The 17,448-nt window shown below is 43.7% G+C and overlaps 1 protein-coding gene and 1 long non-coding RNA gene across 2 annotated transcripts in view; one reads left to right on the forward strand and one right to left on the reverse strand.

Annotated features, from left to right (window-relative positions):
• The window catches only part of Eip93f (Ecdysone-induced protein 93F), a 137,177-nt gene that overhangs the window by 10,270 nt on the left and 109,459 nt on the right, over positions 1–17,448 (forward strand). The gene's annotated exons all lie outside the window — the stretch shown is intronic.
• On the reverse strand, positions 601–17,344 carry LOC139807918 (uncharacterized). Its single transcript, XR_011730732.1, has 3 exons — positions 6,767–17,344; positions 4,470–6,125; positions 601–3,673 (listed from the first exon to the last, which is right to left on the reverse strand). It is a non-coding gene; the product is annotated as an uncharacterized lncRNA (long non-coding RNA).

Genomic DNA, 17,448 nt, shown 5'->3' on the forward strand with positions numbered 1-17,448 from the left:
TCCAAGCTGGATGAAACGGGAGGGCGACCCGTCGACTATCCCGCACACTATTCCGCACAGTCGAAATACACACGGTGGTCGTGTACGAGCGAAACTCATACCGGATACATAACCGGGGCGCGATATACGTACATACACCCTGTATGTGCACTCGCTTCCGCGTGCCGATGCATACATACGTACGTATATGTACATACGTATGTGTACGTACAGTCGATCGTCCAATGTCGCGGCAACAGTTTTGCGAAGGTAGGATAGGGGGCGGACGAAAAAAAAGGTAATATGACGGTTTTTTTTGTGTACGTCCACGGTCAGCCAGCTTGTAATTGACCAACCGCAAAAGTTCGTTAACGTCGATGAGAGAAAGAACCGCGCCAAAATATCCGTTTCGGTCGCCGCAGTCAACAGATGACGATATGTATTTATCGGGTATCGCGTTTACGTAAGTTAGGCTCGCATACATTGTGGGAGGACGGTAGGGTACGATAACGATTAACCCTTTCAGAGGGCTGCTCTTTTATAAACTCTTTTTATGCGACAGAAATTTTAAATATAAAATCTATTTTAAACGTATTTTGATGTAAAGAAATAGTGCAGGAATTGAAAACACATAATATTTTTTGATATTAGGATGACTGATTTAGCATTTATTAAAATAAAAATTGGGTAGATGCTCATTGGCTAGTAATTTTTTGATAGAAATATACATATCGTGTTATTTTTCAGCTTATTTTTTAGCTTAAATATATTAAATATTATTTTATTGATAAAAGTTTGTCCGTAATATAGGAAAAAATTGACTGCTGAAAACGTATGTTTTCATGGAATTTTTTCCATTAAGCGATATCTCATTATCGTTTCGCGCGACTCCGCATTTTGTTAATCTGAAATAAAAACGACATTTGCGCACACGCCGTTTTTGCAATGTTGACGGATATAACTTTACGATAACCGATTCCGAATAAATCGCGTGTAAAATTTTATTTCTATGCGTTACTTTTCTGCACATCATTGCATAATTTTTGCGCATCATTGATTTGCATTACATCGAGTTTATTTGCTCGCAAAAACGCTCGTGAGCATCAGGTGCTACCAGTTTCCACTTGATCGCGCAAGGCTATCCCGATGAACAATTAAATAGCTGTTCTTTCTAGTCTGGGACGATATTTGCGAAATTGATTGCCAAAATGGCGATTGCGTTTACAGCGGGATTACCCAGAGGTAATGGTTAAATTTGCAAGGACGCGTGAAATAATTTCTCAATAAGCGATCAAAGAGACGTGAAACAAAGTTTACATTGTACCGAATTTTCGCTACGCTGAACGCGTTATATGCAGCTTTCGTCTGGTGATGATTTTCGGAAAATTGGCCGTTAATAACCATAAAATCCAGTTAGCCGAATCTTTTCGTGCGTGCGAGCACGACAATTGAGCGGTGCGACGCGTTAAATATCTATTAACTTCCGGTTTAGTCATGAATTCATAATACGCGTTCGGCTCTCAAACGATTATGTTCCGCTGAGTTAGATTTATCGTGTGTATTTTATTAATATTTCTGTTGAACGTGCACCGGCTACGCGCGTGTTTTTAGACAATTTTATACGCATCGTACCACTTTTTTCTTTTTTAGTGCGCGCGCGCAATTTGCGTATTTCATATACCCACCGCCGTAGACACGTATGCTCTTTTAAAGAGAAAAATGCATTATGTATTAAAACAATATCACGCCGCACGCACAATTTTTTCCACGTATTACGCTGGCTCGTACTTTGATCCGCGATCCTTTTTCAAACTCGTCATGCGAAAATTTAACCCTTAATTGGTGTGGTAGGGTATACGACTGGTGTAACAGGGTCATACGATTGCTGCAGTAGGGTCATACGACTTTATCAGCTCCGTCATGCGATTATTATTTTAGTCGTTTGCGATATTTCGCGAAGTTTTAAATGACAAAGACGACACGAAAGGACTATAAATATCAATCTGTGAAATTGTTTTTTCGTTGAAACGCCTCTATATGTGTCAACAAACTATAATATTATCGATGCAGTATTTAATGGCACTTTATTAGCACTAAATTATCATAATGCATTTTACAATCTAATCAACATGATTTTTGAAAATTATTTCACCAATTATGGTATATATTTCGTCCGTCGTAATTTACGCAGCCGTAATGAATACTTTCGAGAATCTGCAAAATTTTATCGCGACGTCAAGTCTTGAACGTCTTGGTGTAGAAAGGACCACGCTCGCACCAAAATCATTCTTGCAGTCGAGCGACGCACAAGTGGCGAAATGCACCGATAAAAGCGCGTAAGTCAACGGGGCTGGAGCGTCGATATGGAGCGAATCGCTGTGTCGGTCGATCCGAAGGAAGCAGCGAAATTATTTCGAGTCGCGGTCGTTCACTTTGTTTGCGCTCGTGCCAAGCAGCCGGCGCGCGCTCTGATGCCGACTGTACCTACGCCAGCGGTATGTAGATGACGGCGTACATATGTGCACATAGGTCGGTCCGCGCAACAAGTAGGTATCGCCAAAATATGACCGTGCGCGACCGGCACATAGAGAACGAGAGAAAGAAGGAAAGATAGAGAGGAAAAGAGAGGAAAGGAGAAAGGAAGAGAAAGAGAGAGAAAGCGAAAACGGGGCAAGATGCACGCCGCGGCATGCTTGCGCCCGAAAGCGCGCGCCGCGCGTAACACCGGAGGAATCCGCCGCGACTCCTCAAGGTTGCCGTCGCGGAAAAGCCGGAGCGCGCGCGCTTCACGCCCTCGCGACGCGACGCGCCTCCGACGAAAATAGATCCCGTCGACCGGAGCGGAGATTGCCGACAGAGTGGAAAATTGGCTTAATTCCGCGACGTGTAAACGAGCGCTTAAGTGTGTCGAGAAAGTTTTATGGGTTATCGCGGCGCGGAAACATTGGCGTCGCGCCAGCCGACCCTGCCGGGCCCTGATCTCCGCGGTCGCTGGATTATTAATTGTTTGACGATCCGTTAAGTCGTACTTCCATGAGTTATTAACGGTACGCTTGACGGGAGGGGGGGTGTCTGACGGAGCAGCGAAAATTCGCGGCTGTGAATGGGATCGTCTGTATACCATGTACGTCTTTCACGTTCTTCATTAGAGTACATCTCTTTCATGAAATAATTCGAGTAACTTAATAACTGTATGGGTGAGGTATACATGGTGGTATACACATGCGATTCGGAAAAGTTCCGAGTTCTCCGCATTTAAAATTCGCACGACGTTTGGCTTGAACAATTGCACAAGAGACTATTATTATTCGCAATTACTTTTCTTATTATAAGCAATTCTTTTTTTTTTATACTAAACACATTGCTGGACGCGCGCAAAGAAAGCTATGCCGTCTGTTAGAATCGGCAATTCTCTATTTTACTGCAAGAACGTTCCCTTCCGGTTTTGTTTGATGTGTTTCATCGTGCTGCTCTTCGTGCCCGCCCTTTTGGACGCTACGAACTCGGGACTGACATTCCTTGCAAATCGCTGCTCGGTTTCGACGGTTCCCGTGCGCCGCCCGCGGTCCCACGATCCCTGGGACGATTTGAATGCGGGATGCGAGTACGGTCGATCCCAATGCGAGTTCCGCGATGCAGGCGGCGTACGAACTAGTAGAATCGTTCCTGGATCGCCTCGATCTTCAACGCTCCCCTAAGTGCAAGTAACTGCATTGAACTACGGTCTTTTATTTATTTGTTTTCGATCATTTTTTCGTGGCTTTTTATTCTGCTTTAACACCTCCGGATATAATTTGGAATGCGTTTTACGTTATAATATCAACAATGAAAGAGAAATAATATTATTTTAGATTCAATAAAACAAAGAAATGTTTATTATGTAGATCTCAGAGTACATTCAATATTATAAAATTTAAAATTTTTATGTGTTTAACATTACATGTAAATATATTTCTTGAGATAAATGCAACAATTTATGATTTACATTAAAATCACAGAAAGTAGCAAATTTTATTATTTCATTATAACTAACATTGTATGGAAAGTATGCTGAAACAATCAAAAGTGTATAGATATTTTTATAAACATTGCTTTCGATGCACGAAAATACGGAAATAATCCGATCGAGAATAACGACGGCCTGACGTATTTGTTCTTAATTAACAACTGGAATGTGACGCAACCTGCGGCAAAAGTATTGCACTTCTAATGAAGCCGCCGTCGGATAGATTAATATCACGGGGGGAAAAACTATTTTTGGCTCAAGGGCGATCGCGCGAATCGTGTGACGAGTGTCCCGTTCGTTGATTGCGACTCGATACTCGGCGGAGAAAGGTGGCGGCGAGCTACTGCTGCCGCTGCCGTTGCTACCGCTGCGACTCGTAGGGACGAGTACTTACGTAATGCCAATTACGATGCCTACGATACTTACGAGTAAACATCGCTTCGTTACGGTGCGTTTATGCACGCGTTATTCTGTGTCAGCATACCTTGCACTTACTGTTAGCGCAACAACGACGGCGTGAAGACACCCTTTTGCCGTCCCGCCGGCTGTCCCAGATAGAACGAGTGAACGTATCCGCGCGGTACCACACGCGGCGCGGCGTGTCGACGGTCGTTTGTATACTTGACGTCAGAATAAAATAATAATATTCGTGCACGCGAGACACATGTGCCGCCGTGTCGCGCCGATGCCCCGTCGACTTTATTTTACGGGCGATCCCGCGTAGATCCCGATCGGCACGGATCTCGATCTCGCGCGCGAGCTAATGACATAACGTCGTGATCGATAACAATTTTAACGTCTTCCTGGAAATATTTACCGGCTTTTTTTTCCTATCGATGAATTGCGGTTTTTTTTTACACGATTGTCCCGCCATATTTCTCACGTTTGCGTCGCGTCCGCGAAAGTCCGCGTGTGTGCATATACACATGTACACAAGTGCGCGAACGGATTCACCTAGGGAATTTTCCGAGGCGCGCGGAAGCGGTGTACGCTTAATTACCGAAATATCGCGCTACATTTCGTAATTTGTTATTATCGAACGACAAGCTAGACGATTAATAAAACAAAGTACACTAATTAATAATAATTTGATTTGCGTAATGAGCGCACCAGCGCATTTGCATTTATTGACAAAGTCAATAATGATTTATCGATTCGCAACCGGCAAATAATTGTGGGGCAAATTAAATTGGAATTAGCGTAAAAGCGGCGCCCTTTCTCATTTTAATTAATTACCTTCGCGACAACGTGACGCGCGCGCGCGCGTGTGCATTGCCGGCGGCACGAGATGCCCTTTCGTAATCAAGGAGGTGCTATTTCTCTTAGTATAAATAATGTATCCACACGACGTAACGAGACGACAGGCGTTTAATAATTATTTAACCCCGTGATTGAATAACGTCAAATAAACGGTGAATTCGCCATGCCATGGTATAACGTTTCTTAAAATATAAACCGGTTTCGCGCGAAGAATTTAATCTTTATCCGCGGTGCGCGTGGTGAACCGCAGATGCGGTTTATCGATGCTGTCGGATTTTTTAGCGTAACACTTACATAAACATTTTTTATGCTCCAAAATTAAATATTGAAATTAATAAGATCAGAATCCGCATAAATAGGTAACACGTTTAAAATACTTTTTATCTTTATATAAACAATTCTAATAGATTTCTAATAAATTTTCTGGATAATAAATATTCTCGTTAGATATTCGTGAATTTAATATACGATTGTTTCATTTAATTCGTCGGGAATAGTATCTTTTGATCTTTTGATCTTTTGCATCCTCTGCATACCTTATCGCAAACGCACATGCACCCGCGCTGTGAAGAAGCGCGTCGCTCCAGCGTTAACGATCGCCAGAAAAGTATTCTTCCAGTCGGTTGTGCATGTGCGCGCTCGAGAACATCTCGGCGTCATCATCGCTCCCGTCGCCGTCGCCATCGTTGTCGTTGTCGTTGCCGCTGTCGTCGTCGTCGTCGTCGTCGTCGTCGTCGTCGTCGTCGGATGACTTAACCAACGTGACGTGTGACGTCGGGCGTGCAGCGCGAGCGACGCGATAAGCGGAGATACGGTCAAGGCCTCCTCGGATGCCGGCCTATCCGTTCCCTTTCCGACATGCTGCTGCATGTACACGCGACTGTGTGCGCGTGAGACAGAGAAAGAGATAGATAGATGAAGAGAGAGAGAGAGAGAGAGAGAGAGAGAGAGAGAGAGAGAGAAAGAGAAAGAGAGAGGGGGGGGAGAAGAGATTTTTTCTCTCGAAGTTTGCTCGAATAAAATAATGGACGAAATGTGGCGGAATAAATACAATGAGATTAGAAGAAAGTATTAATGTCGTCTTGAAACTTATTATACATCTCTTGTATATATATGAATCATGATGCATATTCGCGTGTATGATACTTTTAAAAATGATTTAAAAATGATTACTCTTTTCCTAATTAAATCTCAAAATATTATTTTCAATTTTTATCATATTTTAAAGCTATAAAAATAACATTCTCCGCTTTGAAAACTCTACGCGTACATAAATTTGAATCACCTGGATATTGTTGTCTTAAGATTTCTGTTATATTATTAGGACATTAGTATGTGTAGACTCCTAGCTCAATATTTAAAAAGATTGCAGAGACTTTTGCAAAATAAGAGTAAAAGATAATTGCACGATAAAACTAATAATCCGTACATTTTGTGTTATTAAATTTAACAAATAATAAGGGAAATGTATTAACTTATATTTTGTGAAAAAGAAGTTAATACGTGGAAGGCAAAACTCACGAAATACGCCGTAATTTAGATGTCGGAATAAGACAAGCGAGGCGGACCGAGCGTCCATTTTACGTCGCAGTGCAAATTCGGCGAAGACCTTCGGCGGTGCCGTGGCGCGATTGGTCCAACTGACCCACTGGCACTGACCTTGGGCCCACCCGACATGCAGAACCGACCGGCTGCCCGACTGCAGGCAGGGTCACATGTCCCTCGTACAGATTCGACAGCCGGTCGGTCTCGGGCCCGGCCCGAATATCCTCGAGGAAGCGAGCGAGACGGGAGATACGAACTGCGACGTAACCGCAGTCGAGTCTCATGGCCGAGCATGCATCGCCGACTCTTTGTAATGCCGGAGCGGAGCGTGAGTTCGTCCCGTGAAAAAAGTAGGGTAATTCGTTGTCGTGCGCGCGCGAGAAAAAGAGAGGAAGAGATTAATGCCGCATCGCGCATGAGGGAAGAGAGAGAGATTTCGTTTGGTATTATTAATTTTTTTACAGATAACGCCCGCTGTAATAATATAACAAATCACGAACAGTCGGGTTAGCGCGCTGTTACGTTTCTTCACCGAGAATTTATATTCGCTTTCGCGGACTGTTAATTTTTTACGTTATACACCACATATTTGAAGTACGCTAAATTTATTTTTCGGCCACATTCGTTATGCATGCGCGTTGAAAATCTTTTGTCCGACTCTTCATTCGCTTTCATTTTACCGTTATATAAAAAAATAAAATAAATAGCTTTCGAAATATTCGTCGAAATAATATAAGAACTGTAATACATATAAAAACAGTTTGGAGTAAAAACGTTGATCTTTCACGCGCGTAAGAAGTACTTTATTCTCTTTAAATTTATGCACGGTTTGGGTATATAAATCAGATTATTTCTTGCCTCTGTTGTTTCAACAGGAAATTGTTAAATGAGAGAGAGAGAGAGAGAGAGAGATCGCTCGATTTAACAGATTTTATTTTTTGGAATTTTATCGCGTTACCGCTTTTCTTCTTCCGCGATAAGACATTCTGTTTTTACTTTCGACTTGCGACGAGCAGCATAATCATTTCCTATTGAAGCCTATGTCTACGAGCGCCGCCATCGCATACGATCGTTCTCCTTTCTCCTTTTTTTACTCGCGCCAAATAAATAATTCATGCTTCTTTTCGCGCAATAACGTTTACCTCGTGGCCTTGTCGCGCTCCTTGATCCCGCGGTGACGAGACAACGCTGCCGCGATCTCTTACCGGTTATTGTTCGAGGGCGCGAAATTCGCTACGAAGGTACACCGAGGGTCGAGAGAATCGTCAACGAAAAGAAAAAAAAAGTAATGGTGGAGAAAGAAGGACGAGGTGTCCAATTTCGGATTTCGGACGGGCGAGGCCATGGCGGCCGATTACGTTTTATCCTCGCGCGCTTATGCGCCGCTTTATGTTTGCGAATAAAAGAGAAACGTTCTACTTTTTATTCATTGCAACATGAATCTGATTTAAATAATCTCCGTACTCTTAATCCTTAACAAAAGACACACATACACGCGTAACAAGTAAATCTCCTGTACAAATGCAAAGAAACCTGCGGTGTTTAGTCAATAAATTTATTATTCATATACATACGTGATATTTACAAATAGAAGAGTGTAATAATTGGTAACGGAAGACGTAAGGATAATTTTTAAAGATTCGAGACTTTCGCCGAAAGAGTTGCACGGAATTGCGAGCCCTTTTGGCTCGGCGCAGCCGAACAAAGAAGACCCAATTCCGTTCCCGAGGCAGAAATAATGGCGCAACAAAGGAAAAAGAGCGGCACGTCGTTGCGTTGACGCGCCGCAGCTGTCCGAAGAAACGCCGAATCCGGCCGTCGGTGAATCGGCGCCGAAAAGCGCGACGAAGGAGGGCCCGTGCCCCGTGCCGCGCCGCGCCGGTTCGTTTTCTCGTCTCGGCGCTCCGCTCGGACCGGACGCGTCGCGCACGAAGGCTAAAACGCTTACAAAGATTTCGTATGCGTGACTCCGCCTCCTACTCCTATCCGATCCATTCTAAACAAATGAATCATGCTCCAAAATGGCCGACTGAATTTAGACGTCACGTGGCCATCGGCGCACGCAAACCAACGCGTGCACGGGACCGGCGTTACACACGCTCGCGCGGCCACACGCACGTCGCCGGGCCGGGCCGGGCCGGGCCACGCGGAGCAAAGAGCACAGGCTGCACGTTGTACCGAAGAATTTCGCTCGCACGAAACGACGGCGACTGCAGCTGCAGTCGCTAGTTGGAAGCGTCAACTTCCTTCTGCAAAGGAAATGCAATTACATTTTATATATTTTTTTTTACTTTGATTAAACAATTTTCGTGTGTGGAGACGTAATGCATGGGACTACGCAGTGAGAATCATTTATTTCCGACCGATTAAGTATTCTTTCGAAAAGCTTTCAATCCACTTTACTGATCGTTCGGTCAACCAACTTCCGTCGCTATATAGAAATAAACGGATACTCAGGGAGATATCTCCGGAACGAAGTAATGACCGTAATAGTCAATATTGCATAAATCGCGCGCTTTTTGTATAATATATTTAATAAATATTTTTGAATGATTGCGTGAGAATTATTTAACAAGTTGCAGGAATTAATGAAAAATATAGGAAGTAAAAAAATCGCGATGTGATAAGTTTAAGTCACGCAAGCATCAACGCTGATAACGGAATTATTTGTTCTAATCACTGTGAGATAGATGTATTACATAATATTCTCGCGTTAATGAAGCAACGCGCTGCGCGTCCAAATTATTCATTCGCTACGTAATTACTCGTGAAATTGTTCAACTGCGGGCTAATAAGACGAAAGGGACAGGGAGCAACGTGTGCTCGCGTTCGAATTCGAAATGGCAGAAGATCCACGCCGGCGCAGCCTATCGTCTAATCGCATTCTTGTTGCATTATGCACGCGGGAGGCGCGAGAAACGAGGCAGACGCGCGAGGCACGTTCGTCGTGATTCCTTCTCTCCTCGAACACAGTCGAACGGTGCAATGTAACTACGCCGGCAGCGATTCTCTGCGTCGCGTCGTCGGCCACGGCGATCAGCGAGTGAATTGACGAGACGCGACGGTAGGCGGATATTTTTCGGTACGTGGCACAGGCATTGGCTCACAAAGAGAAAGGCTTTAGAGCGGGTTGACTGGCTGCACATAACGGCTAAGCGCTGCTTAGAAGGCCGGCGGAAAATTTAATGTCAAGTATACATGGAATCGGATTTACGGCATAATACGGCGACGTCGATCGACTCTCCCTCTCTACTCCCAAGCCTCTCGCGTCTCGTCTCTCCCACTCTGATGGTCTCTCTTGTCTTGTGCACTCACGCTTACAACACGTGCAACGCGCGCACATGCTTCGCGAGAAATAAAACAGTTGCTTTGAAATTTAATGAAAAAGAAGAAGCTTTTAGGAACAAGCGGACGTCTTCGCGATTAACTAATTTTTTATCGCGTTACGGAATACCCTGGAATAGGAGTCTCCATTGCAGTCTACGGCTCCCGTGACGTTTTATCCAAAATTTAGACGTTATAATATAAAAGAATTTTTAAATTAAAATATTTTGTTTTTATATAATTTTCAAAAATAAAACTTATCCGGTCCCTTGGTTATTATAAAAATTTCAATGTGACCCTCTTGATAAAAAAAATTGGGAACCCTAGAATATTTGTTGGCTATCTTTTAGGATATTTCAGATTCGTAATCGATTTTTCTTTAAGTGTTGAGGAAGAACTTTAACTGTTGCAATTTTTGAAGTTTTAGCATGAATGATTAGATAACGATTTGAACTATTAAGTGGGAAAAAAAACGTTTGAGGAAAGTGATATTTATATTTTCATTGCATACGTTTAACCAGTCTTTAAATCTTATTTAATTAATTAATTTAATTTTGTTATTTTACTAGCAATTCTCTCAATTTATTTATTTTGTTATCTATTCGGAATTTTATTTGTTCAAACATTTGAATCTTCAACATTGAATAACTTTGCAATTATTGCCTACGTGGAATTGAACTATAGTGACCATCTTAGACACTTCTTAAAACTAAAAAAGAAATGCTCGATAACAATAAAAATAATAATGTTACGTAAATCAATGATGCTCTATATTATACGCTCGCTGGCTCGAATCATAGCGCGAGCTTGAAAACTGCGCGATGAATTACGCGAAACCAGAATTCTAGACTAATATGGCCATTTGATTAATCCGGTTTTTATCGCGCTTTATCTACATGTGGAATCAACCGCGAGATTGCGGGCGAAAAACGCGGCGCGATTATCTGAAAATTCCCCGAAGCGTTACACGCCGCGCGGCAAGCCTCGTACGCGTACGCGCGGTACATGCGAAAAAGTAGAATATTATTGGAGAGCAGAGCTCTCGATTCGTCATAGATGACCGTGAGTGATAGGCGGGCTTGCGCGCACGGAACTTGCCATACTTCTCCACGGACGAAACTCTCTTTCGCGCTACACGCGCTCCATTAACTCGCGAAAATATCGTACACATTTTTACGTGGGATATCGACGAATCTTCCGTAATGGACAATTTGGAGTCGACGTGTCGGGTTTCCATCCTTCTCCTCGGGGGCAAATAATATATTTTTCTAGGAGCTTCGAGATAATTATCGAATCCGTCATTATATAGGGAAGTCACGCGCCGATATTCTCGTTGGACATATCGAGCAAATTAATTATTTATTGTTAAAGGAATATTATTTATTCGTAAAAAAATAGCACTGCTCGTGAAAATACCGTAGACAAGAAGGGAAAATAATTCGGATTATTTTTTATTCGTACTGATCCTAAAACAAAGGATTTAATGATAAAATTTTGCACGATTATTTTATCACATCCGAAAAATCGTCTCAGCACATTCATTTGTCGAAATCTCGCTTCGCTTCCGAAATGGCGGAGTATGGCGATGGCCGATTTCACGAGCGTTGCGTAACGACAAAAGAGGCGTCGTTGCCTAGGCGCCCTATCTAATCTCGCACTTTCGGCTGCCATCTTGAGACCCGAGCAACACGCAGTGTCCACGGATTATCTAACGAATTTTCTAAACCGCCGGTCTGCCTCAAGGTTCTTCTCGGCTTCCTCCTCTCCCACAACCGCCTCTCTTTCTCTCTCTTTCTCTCCTTCGACTGTCCCTCTCGTTTTGCGCGCGGGAGACGAGCGGGAGTCTTGCGCAAAGTTTGAAACCGTATGCGAAAAAAGATAGCCCGCGCGCACCGATAAGATAGGCCGATTAATAATAGGACGTCGCTGCGCTGCGCGGTTTATCTCGACATGCGAGATGCAGACTTTAAGGACGGACGTTTGCCGACGTGTGTAATAGCGATCGTGTAAAAACGCCACGTCGGACAAATGCTGAAAAATCGATGGTACGATTTAAAAAAAATCGTCCGTTGTAGAAAGTAAAAGGGAAATATAATTTTCGATTATAAGCGACAATTTCGCGCGACGATATATGTGACGGTATATGGGGTCCTAAATTACATTGTTGAATATCGCTATTATTATTTAACCCCTTTACTGCCAACGATACTGCCTCACGTCATACCATCACGGAAATGTTTGTAATACCATTATGCTCTTAGACTTTCTAAGATTATATGAAATTTATCTGATATGTGACGTGTATTTTTCCATAAATGCACCTTAATCGGGGTTAATCGCGAGCTGCGACGAGTAGGTATAACGGCATCGATATTGCATGCGGCTACGTATCCGAGCATTCGATAGCGTCACGACGGAATCATATATTGCCCGACTGATCGTTCCGTTTCGCCATCTGGGTTCATGACTCTCACGTGACAATAACGTCGTTGTCGTGACTGCGATTTAGCCAGAAAGTACGATCGTCGAACGTGCCTCGGACGTCTTTCTAGTGCGCGACGCGACGCGACGCGAGGTGAGCGAGCTTACGAGGAGCCAGGCTCGAGTCGTCTCACCCTCCGCCTCCCTATAACGGGTCGATGGCGCCCGTCCTCTATAAATTAAATTCGATGCATCGAATCTTCCTCTCCGACTCGAGAGCGCCTCCGTTGATGCGATTCGCTCCTCGTTCCTCGTGATTTTTCGCCGCGACGAAATAGCCGTCCCCAACGGAGCGTCGGACGATGCTTAAATTTTGCAATGCGGCGACGAGCTGCATATTAGATTGTCTCTTATTCAAAGTGTCACGGCCGCGATGCGCCGCACTTAAGGAGCGAGACCCAGAGCGGAGCGGAGCGACTGGTCCCCGCGCGTGAGTGGTTCCAGCAAAACAAATTGGAGAGAGAATTTATGCATTGCGTTATAAGAGAGAATTTTTCTCGAAGTAAGCTGACTGGCGTGCTGGTAATGCATATACGTAGATCGTCAAGTATACTTATCAGTTAAATAGTAATGAAAGGAAAAGCGTGCATACAGAATATTCATCGAGACAGTTTGCAGTTGATTTTTTAGACGACACGCGATTGAAATGGATACAGTTTTGTATGTAAAAACTTTTTATTGATTCGTCGCGGATGCTTTAAAAAATCGGACAAACTGTTACGACGAACATTCTGATGTATACATAAGAATCAATAAACGCTAACGATATTTGAGATGCTTTTTAGAAATGTTATTGTAGCTTCAAAATTGCTCGGTTAACAAATTTCAAAAATAATAAGATTTTATCCTACGTACTTGTAATGCTTATGAAGTTAATATTTCATGCAAGGAAACAGTCAATCTTGTTTCACATTTCCTCGCTGAAATATTGAATGAGGAGACGTATTTATACTTTTCCAATGTGTACCTAATAGGTCAGAGTTTAAAATTATGCAAACTCTGAAAAATTTTTCTTCGATTTTAGCAGATCACCGGTTACTAAGATTTTATATTAATGGAATATGAAATACAATATACTTCTTTAAAACTTTGACTAACGGTTTAAAAGTAGTTTTTATTCCTTCGTATAATTCAAATCTTTTTGCATAACTCTGTCCAGTTAAAAGACCAGTGTTTTTAAAGATTTAACGTTTTTAAATTATGTCTGGAGAGTATTCGCTGCAATGGTTTACAATTCTGCAATGCGTTATCAATACGCGTAGTGGCTCTCTCGATCCTTCTGTCTTCATCGCGAATGTCGCGCGAATCTGCATTTTTCATGAAGCCACTTGGTAGATCGCGAATTCTAAGAGTCACGAGCGCGACGCGGAAAACATCGTAGGCGACATACAAATTGCGGAGCCAGCCGGTGTTGCCGTCCGTGACTGGACGGCATAATTCGTAGACAGTACGTGTTACCGATCAAGATAATTTTGATTGGAGCGACGCCGTCGCACGCGGGGCGAGTTTCTTTCCGTTTTTGCGTCGCGATTGGCCGTCTTTCACGAGTGCCGCCGTATATCGCGCGTGTGTTACGCGATGATCCTCAAAAAGTGAATCCGCGAGCGCGATGACGAGGCCGCGCGCATGCCACGCGCGTGAATAACATCGGCGCGATCGTTACGCAATGCCGGTCGCGACATTTCGCGAGGGTCGAGAATTCGCGGAGTTCTGCGAAGCGTCGCCAAGTTTTTTGCAGGATGCTAATTAGGAGCCTCGCTTAATTGCTTCGCAGTTTTAATTGCAAGAAAAATACAAGTTTCTTGGGTTTGCGATACGTCAGATTTAACAATCGGGCATAACAAAATTCGTTTCTTTGGTTTCTTATTACGAACGCACATGTTATAAATTTCTTTCGAACAACAGAAACATATGTGACAGTCAGAAATTGGATTAACAATTGAAATTGAGTACATTCTTGTTTCGTTCTCGTGACGAATATAAAGCGGAACGGTACGCAAGACGTTTCGTAGGATTAGCATTAAAGCCCAAGAGTTTGCGAATTCAGCTGAAATGGAAATGACTTAGAAATGAGTTTTCGTCAGCGAGAATTTGATCCGCTGACATAACCTGCCGCAACTTAAAAAATTTTAAGGTCTCGCTAAGTAAGTCTAGAATTAAGATACTTCGAAAATAAACTGTCAACAAAAAAAAATAGGACACTACTGTTTATCCGCAGTTAAAAAATTTAATTTATGGAAAGTAATCTACTTTTTATTTTAATATTAAAAGAAAATGTCAATGTTTAAATTTGTCATGGAATAAGCTATACAAAAATTTTACGTCTTATATCATTCTCTATTTTGTGCGATAAAAAATGAGTAAACTTATTATATTTTCTACTAATATCTTTTAATGCATAAACATAATTTATATCTCAGTAATTATCAATTGCTCAGAAAGATTTTCGGTTTAATCAAAAGCGCAAACTTTAAGAGTCAATTTCTCAAAAGCTATATTTTCGATTATGATTTTTTTACGTCGCGAAATTTGAAAAATGTAAGGCGGTAAAGTATTTCTCTCGCAGGAGATACTTCTATTCAAGATGAGTTCTCGAAGGCACAAGCGCGCGTCAGAAGAGTTGGCAAGCGCTCGCGGCGGAGGACAATCAATAGAGGCTCGCATGTAAGAATGCATTAAACCGATCTACGAGCGTAAGACAAAGCCGGCCATGTGACTGGAACAGGTTCCAGAGAGCCGAATGCGCGCGTGTGCGCGCGTCCGTGTCTCCGAGCTCTACGAAATGAGCCGAGAGCGCGTTCGCTCTAAAGATAGAAGTTGATGTTGGTGTCTTCGGCTAACGCAACATGTAGCCTTTAAATCAGAGTGCGAGCGCGAAACAAAGACGAATAGCGCTGCGAAACGAGCGCGAGAGAACTCGCAAGACCGTTTGATAAGCGCCACATCACGCGAATGCCGCTATTATCGCGCAACGCCGCGATCCGCGTCCGCCGCGGGAATGCCGAAGTTCCTGAAACGTACTGGTTCACATTTCGGCGGACTTGCAAATTGAGTTTCGTATCGGTCAGATTATAATTAGCTGAAAACGCTTTCGCTTTATTTCTGTGTGCAACGACGTCTCAAGAATATCTCTGAACTGACAAGTTATGAACGATAGAATGATGCACGCACCACGCTACACACACATACACACACACACGGAGCGATATTGAGAGAAAAAAAATTGCCAGACGCGTCTGCTGGTTCATGCAAACCGTTTATAGATTAATAGTAAAGCAACGATACTTTTCATCGAAGTAACGTGAGTAAAGCGCCTAAGCGTTACGAAGGAGGCATCCCCCAATTTAGCTTAATAATGCAATGGGACTTCTGGATTCGCAACGGCGCTCAAATCTCAACGAGTCTCGCCGAGAAGGCACGCGCGAACCGCTCTCGCGATTAACTATGATAAGTCACACGTCAGAAGCGGACTGTGCTTGCGTTACTCCCGGGGTACTTTACGATGTATACGAGCCAAGTTGCCGCCGCTCTCGCCGTTAAGGCGTCGCCTCGTATCTCGAATATCAATGTTAATCGTAATGGGCGATTTAACCTCGTCAGTATGCGCGTTCCATTTTCCTAGTCCGACACGCGTTGCCGTGGTACACGGACTCCGTGGCGGACGTATGAATGACGCGGGGAGGGAAAAATGATTGTGTTTGCGCCAAGAAAGTGGCACCGTTCCGAGCTCGCGACCGCCGCGGAGCTGAAAAGCCGAGGAGACTGAAAGTACTGACGATCAAAATTACTATTTTGTCGTGTTTAAAAAGTTTTTTCTCTATAAGAATACATACGGTTATTCTTGCTTTTCGTTTCGTCGACAGGGCACATAAAAATGAGGAAATAAAAATCGCGTTTAAAGCAAGACCATAATTAGATCATATTTTTTTTAATGCAACTGTCAGATTTCTTATATTTCTTGGTCGATTAATAAGAATTAAAAATTAAAAAATATCTACTCCAAAATTGCCAATAGATGCTCACCTTACCGTATTTGATTATCCTTATTTTTTACATCTTGCGAGAGAGAGAGAGAGAGAGAGAGAGGCGCTCTAGAAAAGCCGAAAAATGAGAGCTGGTTAGTGGCCTTTATCTTCCCTCGGTCTTTCCGAAACATCGAATCCGCGAAGGAAGTCGCAACTTTTGCGGTGCTCTGTACCCGGTGTACACTGTCGCAGGTACAGAGGAGGAGGGAACGGGATAGAGCGGAGAGAAGGCAGAAAGAGACAGAATCAGGCGCACACGTAAAATGTGCAATTGGACCAACGGCGATGCTCGCGACGACGCGACGGCGACGTTGATGACGTTGGGAACGATATATACACAACGCGGCTTGGACTTTCGTGGCTCTCGGCGTCCGCGTGCACACGTGCGCACACACACGTATATACACGCACGAGCGTATGCACTTTGGAGAACGGTGATACATCGGAGCACTTGTGTGCGCCGGTGTCGCGTCGTGCTGCTTCATCGTCGTCGTCGTCGTCGTCGGCGTCGTTCAACGTCGTCGACGACGTCCGGATGATAGTGATGGTAACCGGTCGCGATGGTGTGACGGGCGAGCTTGGAGGAAGGCCATGGTGTTGGTTAGCGTGGCGATGGCCGCTGGTAGTGGTGCGCCTAGTTGCATCGTCAACAGTAGTAGTAGTAGAGTAGTAGATAGTAGTGGTGCCGACGACGACGACGACGACGATGACGAGACGGTGGTGGTAGCTGGTAGCGGTGGTGGCGATGGTGGTGGCGCGGTGGTGATGGTGGTGGTAGTGCCGGGTGGTGGTGGTGGATACCGAAGATGATGGTGGGGTGGTCGGATG

The sequence above is a fragment of the Temnothorax longispinosus genome, chromosome 2 (genome assembly GCF_030848805.1).
Source record: "Temnothorax longispinosus isolate EJ_2023e chromosome 2, Tlon_JGU_v1, whole genome shotgun sequence".
NCBI classification, from domain to species: domain Eukaryota; kingdom Metazoa; phylum Arthropoda; class Insecta; order Hymenoptera; family Formicidae; genus Temnothorax; species Temnothorax longispinosus.